Source organism: Macaca nemestrina, chromosome 16 (genome assembly GCF_043159975.1).
Source record: "Macaca nemestrina isolate mMacNem1 chromosome 16, mMacNem.hap1, whole genome shotgun sequence".
Lineage (NCBI taxonomy): Eukaryota > Metazoa > Chordata > Mammalia > Primates > Cercopithecidae > Macaca > Macaca nemestrina.
In genome coordinates, this window is record NC_092140.1 from 65,695,208 (window position 1) to 65,701,755 (window position 6,548).

General features: G+C 37.6%; 1 long non-coding RNA gene across 1 annotated transcript in view; it reads right to left on the reverse strand.

The window, feature by feature from the left end:
- Positions 1 to 6,145, reverse strand: part of LOC139359230 (uncharacterized) — a 28,504-nt gene extending 22,359 nt beyond the window's left edge. The window contains exon 1 of the long non-coding RNA XR_011615149.1: positions 4,856 to 6,145. This is a non-coding gene — a long non-coding RNA (uncharacterized lncRNA). The remainder of the gene's footprint in view (positions 1 to 4,855) is intronic.
- Positions 6,146 to 6,548: the final 403 nt, after the last annotated feature.

Below are 6,548 nucleotides of genomic sequence, written 5' to 3' on the forward strand. Positions count from 1 at the left end.
GACTGCTTTAAAACACCAATGATCTGAGAAAAAAAATTATGATTATTTTACCCTTTCATGATGTGGAATAAGAATCAATGATTTAATTTTGTTTGGCCTATCCTTTTACACATCCTGTATGTAGCAAACCATAGTTCCAGGATTTTATAAGATTCACTGAAGGCTGTGGAGAGAGTAAAGCCAGCCGTTGCTGCTTAACAGCACCTGTCAGGGAACGTTATGCTGCCAGCATATAGGCACCTTCCCTGCATTAACGAAGCTTGCAGAGATGAATACAACATGAGCTTCAAAGGTAATAGATGCTGCATTTTGATAAGGTTTTAATGGACATGGACATTTCAACGAAGCTATAATGGGTGACAGCTTAAATTCAGGATCTGAGAAAGCCTTTAATTAAGATTTATAAGGCCAGCTACTGGAAGCAAATATAAAATGATGGTTAGACGTGGTGAAAAAGGAAGATGACTAATGGTCCCAGTGCTTCGTAACTAACCCTCATTCTAACTTAGATGATTTAATAACATTTCCAAATCTGGAGAGTTTTGTAGCTCTGTGTCACAGGAGATAGAGAGGAACAACTCTGAAACTGCCCAGCCCAGACCAGAGTATTAACAAGTGACAGGCTCTTTGTGTGGGTGATGAATACCAATACCACAGTGTCCCACTGGCTTCTGATGACCAGAAACCATTATTCCCAGCAGTAGCAATGCCCAATAGAGTTTTAGGTTCATTCCCTATAATGCCAAATAGGCCTCCAAGCCTCTTCCCTATCCTCTCTTGTCCAAAAGCAAGTTCAAAACTCCCTGTGCAATCACCAGTGGAAATAACACTTCTACAGATCCAGTTTAGTATCAATGCTGTCACTTTTCTTCAGAGACAGCTCAAAAGAGGTGACCACAGCCTCACTGAAAGAGCATTTAGAGTGTAGTGTTAGCAACATTCACTATACAAAGAGTCCACGTTTCTTTCTACAGTTGGGAGATCATAAGGAAAAGGCATAATGTGTATACTTTTGATAGGATCGTGTTGAATGGGTGACCTTTGTTTCAACCCAAAAGAAGCCAGTGCCAAGAAGACAAAAATGACTGTAAAAACTGAGAAATACAAGTGGGAGCTAAATGCTGAGTATACATAGTCATAAACATGGAAACAAAGGCACTAGGGAGGACTAAGGGGAAGGGAGGGGAACATAGGCTGAAAAACTACCTCTTGGGTATAATGCTCACCACCTGGATGACAGGATCATCCATACCCCAAAACCTAGCATCACACAATATGCCCATGTAACAAACCTGCACATGTACCCTCTGAATCTAAAACAAAAGTTGAAATTATAATTTGTTTTAAATACTGGAAAAATTCTGTGCACTAATTTCCACTATCCTCAAGCTGGAGTAAAAGTTTCTTTGTGTATCTTAGAATCATAGAATCTCAAACTGGGAAGGACACTAACATATCTTGTGCAAAGACATTTTTGGGTCTTAAATACTTCTACAAACTAAAATTAAGTACAATGTCTTAAACCCACAATATGTTCAATACAGTAGCTTTTTCGGCCAACATATGGTTTATGTTTTTAAGCAAAATTATGGCTGTGGAGAGGACAGTATCACCACACAAAATAGATGTTAAATATTTCTTAATTTCATTTTGAATAATTAAGATAAAAGAGTTAGATATCAGAATTATAGTGCTTTAACTTGGGCAGAAGTTAGAATTAGTAAATCTAAAGATTAGCATACAGCTACTCAATATATTTTCAAAGGTAAAATGAAGATAATACATACTTTTATTGCTATACAAATCAGCTGATAATGAAGACAAAATATTTAGCAAATATGATTTACTTTTTTACTCAATAAGCACAAATTCAACACCCTTCCTACATCGCAGTGTCATACACAACCTTCTCTCAGAACATTTTATTGTACTTATTCGCCTACAGACTAATTCTTCAATTAGTCTACAACTTTGCTGCTATGGTCTGAATGTGTCTCCCAAAATTTGTATGTTAGGAAATTTATCCCACTGCAACAGCGTTGGAAGGTGGGGCCTTTGGGGAGGCGTTCAGGTCATGAAGGTTCCACTCTCACTAATGTATTCATGCTGTAATCAAACAGTTTGATGGAAGGCGTCTGTCTCTCTTTCCTTTCTGCCATGTGAGGACACAGTGTACCTCCCTTCTGGAGGGTATGGCATTCAAGGCATCACCTTGGAAGTTGACTGCAGTCCTCGCCAGATGCTGGTACCTTGATCTTGGACTTTCAAGCCTCCAGAAGAATAAGAAATTTCTGTTCTTTGTAACTTACTCTATAGTATTCCTTTACAGCAGTATAAATGGACAAATATGAAAATTAGTACCAGAGAAGTGGGGTGTTGTAAATACCTAAAAATGTAGAAGTGACTAACTAATGAGCAGAGGCTGGAACTCTTTTGAAGTGAATGCTGGAAAAAGCCTATGTTTTCATGAACAGAGCAGTAAGAGTGATTCTGGTAAGAGCTCAGAAGAAGAGGAAAGCTGCAGTCCCAATCTTCTTAGAGATTACCTACATGGCTGTGAACACAATGCTGGTAGAAATATGAAAACTAAAGGATACTCTAATGAGGCGTTAGACAGAAATAAATAATGTCTTACTGAAAACTAGGAGAAAGGTTAGCTTTGACACAAAATGAAAAAGAAGTTGGCTGAACAATGTCAATGTCCCACAACTTTGTGGAAGGCAGAACTTAAGAGCAATGAGCTAGAATATTTAGAAAGAGAAATCTCTAAGCAGCAGTGTTTACTGCTTATAGTAAAATGTGAGAACAGAGAATGATTCAAAGACAGAATTTATAATTAAAAGAGAAACAGAATGAAAAGATTTAGAAAATTCGCAGCCTGACTTTGTGGAGAATTAAAAAGTATGCTTAGGAGAGAAAACCAGGGTGTGATCCAGTGACCATTTATTCAGGAGATTAGTGTGGACAGAAGGAAGCCAGTGCTACTCATCAAGACAATGAGAAATTGACCCCAAAAGCATTGCAGATATCTAGAGCCTCGAGGGCAGAACAGTTTCATAGGAGGGGCCCAGGGTACACATGGGTCCTTGGAGCTCACTGCACATGGCCACCACAAATCTCTGTTCCCTACCTTCCAGCACAGCTCTCCTCAGACACCAAGCTGTGACTCAAGCAGGACCAGTACAGCTCAGGTTGTCTCTCCAAAGGACACAAACTACAAACCTTGGCAGCATCCAGACGGTGCTAATCCTGTAGGCACACAAAGTGCACAAACTGTGCAGGCATGGTTTTCTGCACGAATATTTCAAAGGATATTATAGAGAGCCTCAGAGTTCCAAGCAGAGACCTGCCACAGAGGCAGAGACACTGCAGAAAGACTGCACTAAGACAATGTTTAGTGGACCTGTGCAGCAGGGCTGTCCTTGAGATCCCAAAATCGTAGAGTCTATGCCATGCTGTACCAGCCTGGGAAAGCTGCAAGCATGTGACTCCAATGTATAAGAGCTGATACATGGGCTATGTCCAGCAAAACCATAGGGATGGAGCTTCCTGGGGCCTGGGAACCTCAACCTCCCCATATCCCAGAATGTCCAGAAGGCAGGACATGAAGATAAGATTACTCTCTAGCCTTAAGATTTAATCTTCTTTTTCCTGTTAGGCTTTGGGCTTACCTGGGATCTGTTACCCCATTTTTCTTTACTATTGCTCCCTTTTGGAATAAAACTGTCTATCCTATTCCTGTCTCACTATTACATTTTGGAAGTACATAACTAGTTTGATTTCACATACTCACAACTGGAGAGCAATTTGCCTCAGGGTGAATTATACCTTGAGTCTCCCCCTCATATTTAGATGTGAGTTTGGACTTAGACTTTTGGGTTGATGTTGGAATAAGTTAAGACTTTTGGGACTATTGAGATGGAATGAATGGATTTTTCATGTGAGAATAATATAAATATGGGGGCCAAGGGTGAAATTCTATGATCTAAATGTGTTTCCCCAAATTTTTGTGTTGGAAACTTAACCCCAAAGCAACAGTATTGGAAAATGGGTTTTTGGGGGAAGTGTTTGTTATGAGGGTTCCACACTCGTGAATGGATCAATGCCATTATAAATGGGCCTGATGGAGGGAGGCTAGTCCTTTTTTGCCCTCTGCCTTCTGCCATGTGAGGACACAGTGCTCCTTCCCTCTTCCCTGATGCAAGGTTCAAGGTGCCATCTTGGAAGTGGAGATTCCACCCTCACCAGACACCAAACCTGATGGTGCCTTGATCTTGAATTTTCCAGTCTCTAGAACTGTGAGAAATACACTTATGGTTTTTACAAATTATTCAGTGTATAATATTCTGTTATAGAAGCAGAAATGGACTAAGATACTTGCCAAAAGCAGAGGTTTTTTTTTTTTTTTAAACAATTTTTGAATTTTAGTGCCTAAAGCAGTGCCTGGAGCATAACAAACAGATAATAAATGGTTTTTTGGATGAAGAAGAGATAAAAGAAGGAAAAACGCCAGAACCTGAGCTAGGCTTCCAGGACAATAAGATGAACTAATCTGTAATTGATGTACTGCCTTTATATGTTTGTTGGGGAAATGGAAATGTAAAACTATATATGCAATTTACATAGTGAGAAAAATATTTTAATAAATGTATAAGAAATATAATTAGAGCACCAAGATCAGCAAATAATCAAGTCCAGAGAAAATTTTGTATGTTCTTTTTAAATTTATTCAACATATATTTATCAGGTATACATATATACTAGCATTATTTAAGATACTGTAAATGTCATACTGAACGAAAAAATGTAGTTTCTGCCCTTGTGAAGAAGTAGTTGAGATATTGTAAAACGTTACCTGTGCCTACTTGAGGTGATCACTCCCCCTCCATGTCCCTTGCCTTCCCAGCAGTAGAAATTGGAGGAAAATATGAGAAAGAGACCTAAGATAGATTGTGAGGAAGAGACCCACATTTAACTTGCTTGTGCCATAGTATAAATTTGGAGGAGATTTTGGAGACATCAATATTTACTCCATATCTATGCCAAGATTTTCAATCAGCTTTAGCAATAGTAAAGGTGTTTTTATCTCCATGTGATTCTCTCTTACATCTTCTGTTTCAATTGGTTCTAAGTTCTAGACCCTTAAACAATTGGTAGCCATGACAATGGGGAGAAATAGAAATGTTTATTTTCTCAAAGTAGTTCTTATTGGTTAGCTGAACTGAGGAAAGAAGAGAAGGAATGCTGCCATCATTCCTGGCTCTAGCAGCTTGGTGGATGATGATGTCGCAGTGAGACAGTGAAGGCTAGGAAGTGGGTTAAGAGCATGACAGCTCTATTGACAATGATAAGGAACAAGGAGGAGAAGCAGATTTGGGTGAAAGAAGCCATTTTACTTTTCGGCATGTTAAGGTTGAGACATATTAAGTAGCATTTGCATGTGAAATGTTTGAGTATACAATCAGAAATTATGAGCTCTCTGGAGCCCATAATACTGACTTGAATTTTTTTAATGTATAGGCTATATTTGAAATCACCAGGGCAGGTAAGATTGTCCAGGTAAAATATATAATGTGAGAATTGAAATTTAGAACTTAAGAGGTCAGCACTAAGAAATGAAGAGAGAGAGAAAGAAACAAATGAAAGAAACTGAAGAGGTTTATTCAGAGGTGAATGGAAAGTCATTGAAGAAATGTCGAGGAAATTAAGGGAAGACAAACTTTTAAGAAAACAAGGTTGGTGGGCATCAACGAATGTTGGGACCAGTCACTCAGTGTGAGATCCCTAAGTATCACTTTGACTTTTTAATTAGGGAAATGCCAGAGGCCTTAACAAGGGGAGAGATGAGAGTTGAGTAGTGAATGGTGTTAAAGGAATAGTTGAGGAAATTTGGACTCAATCAGGAGAAAATAAGGACCAGACAGGAGCACTTAATATCAAATGTTTTTAAAAACACACATTTTAAATACAATTGTCAGTTACAATGAATATTTTCAATTCCTTAAATAATATTTTTCAAGTTACTTTTATAATTAAATGTATTTTGTAAAATTCCATTTTATATAAAAGGGTTTTCTTTTTTTTCCTTTGTCAATTTATCACAACATATATTTTGGAAACCCATCAAACCCACAGAAAAGTTGAAGCAGAATAACTGATGTCAACCATAAAAAAAAAGTATGTAAGAATAATAAAACTGCAAAATATCAGTTGTAGAGTGATATATATTTGTAATTAACATTAATGACATTTATGTGAGTGTTTTGGTTCAAAATAGTTGCCATTGTGGTAGGGAAAATTGTTTAGTGTGAAGAATGTTCTTTTTTGAAGATAATATTACAAATAGACTGTAACAGTTTCAAAATTATTTCCCTCAGTCTCTATGCAAAAATTCCCATCAGAAGATTAGCCAATTTTCTCCCATAAGTAACTGGCTCTGTGCTGCTAATTAATTTGAATTACCTTTTCATTTGCAAAAGTGTTTCATTTTGTTCTAATTAAAAACCTTCTTTATCAATTCATTGTCTATTTTGTCTAAGTATATACAC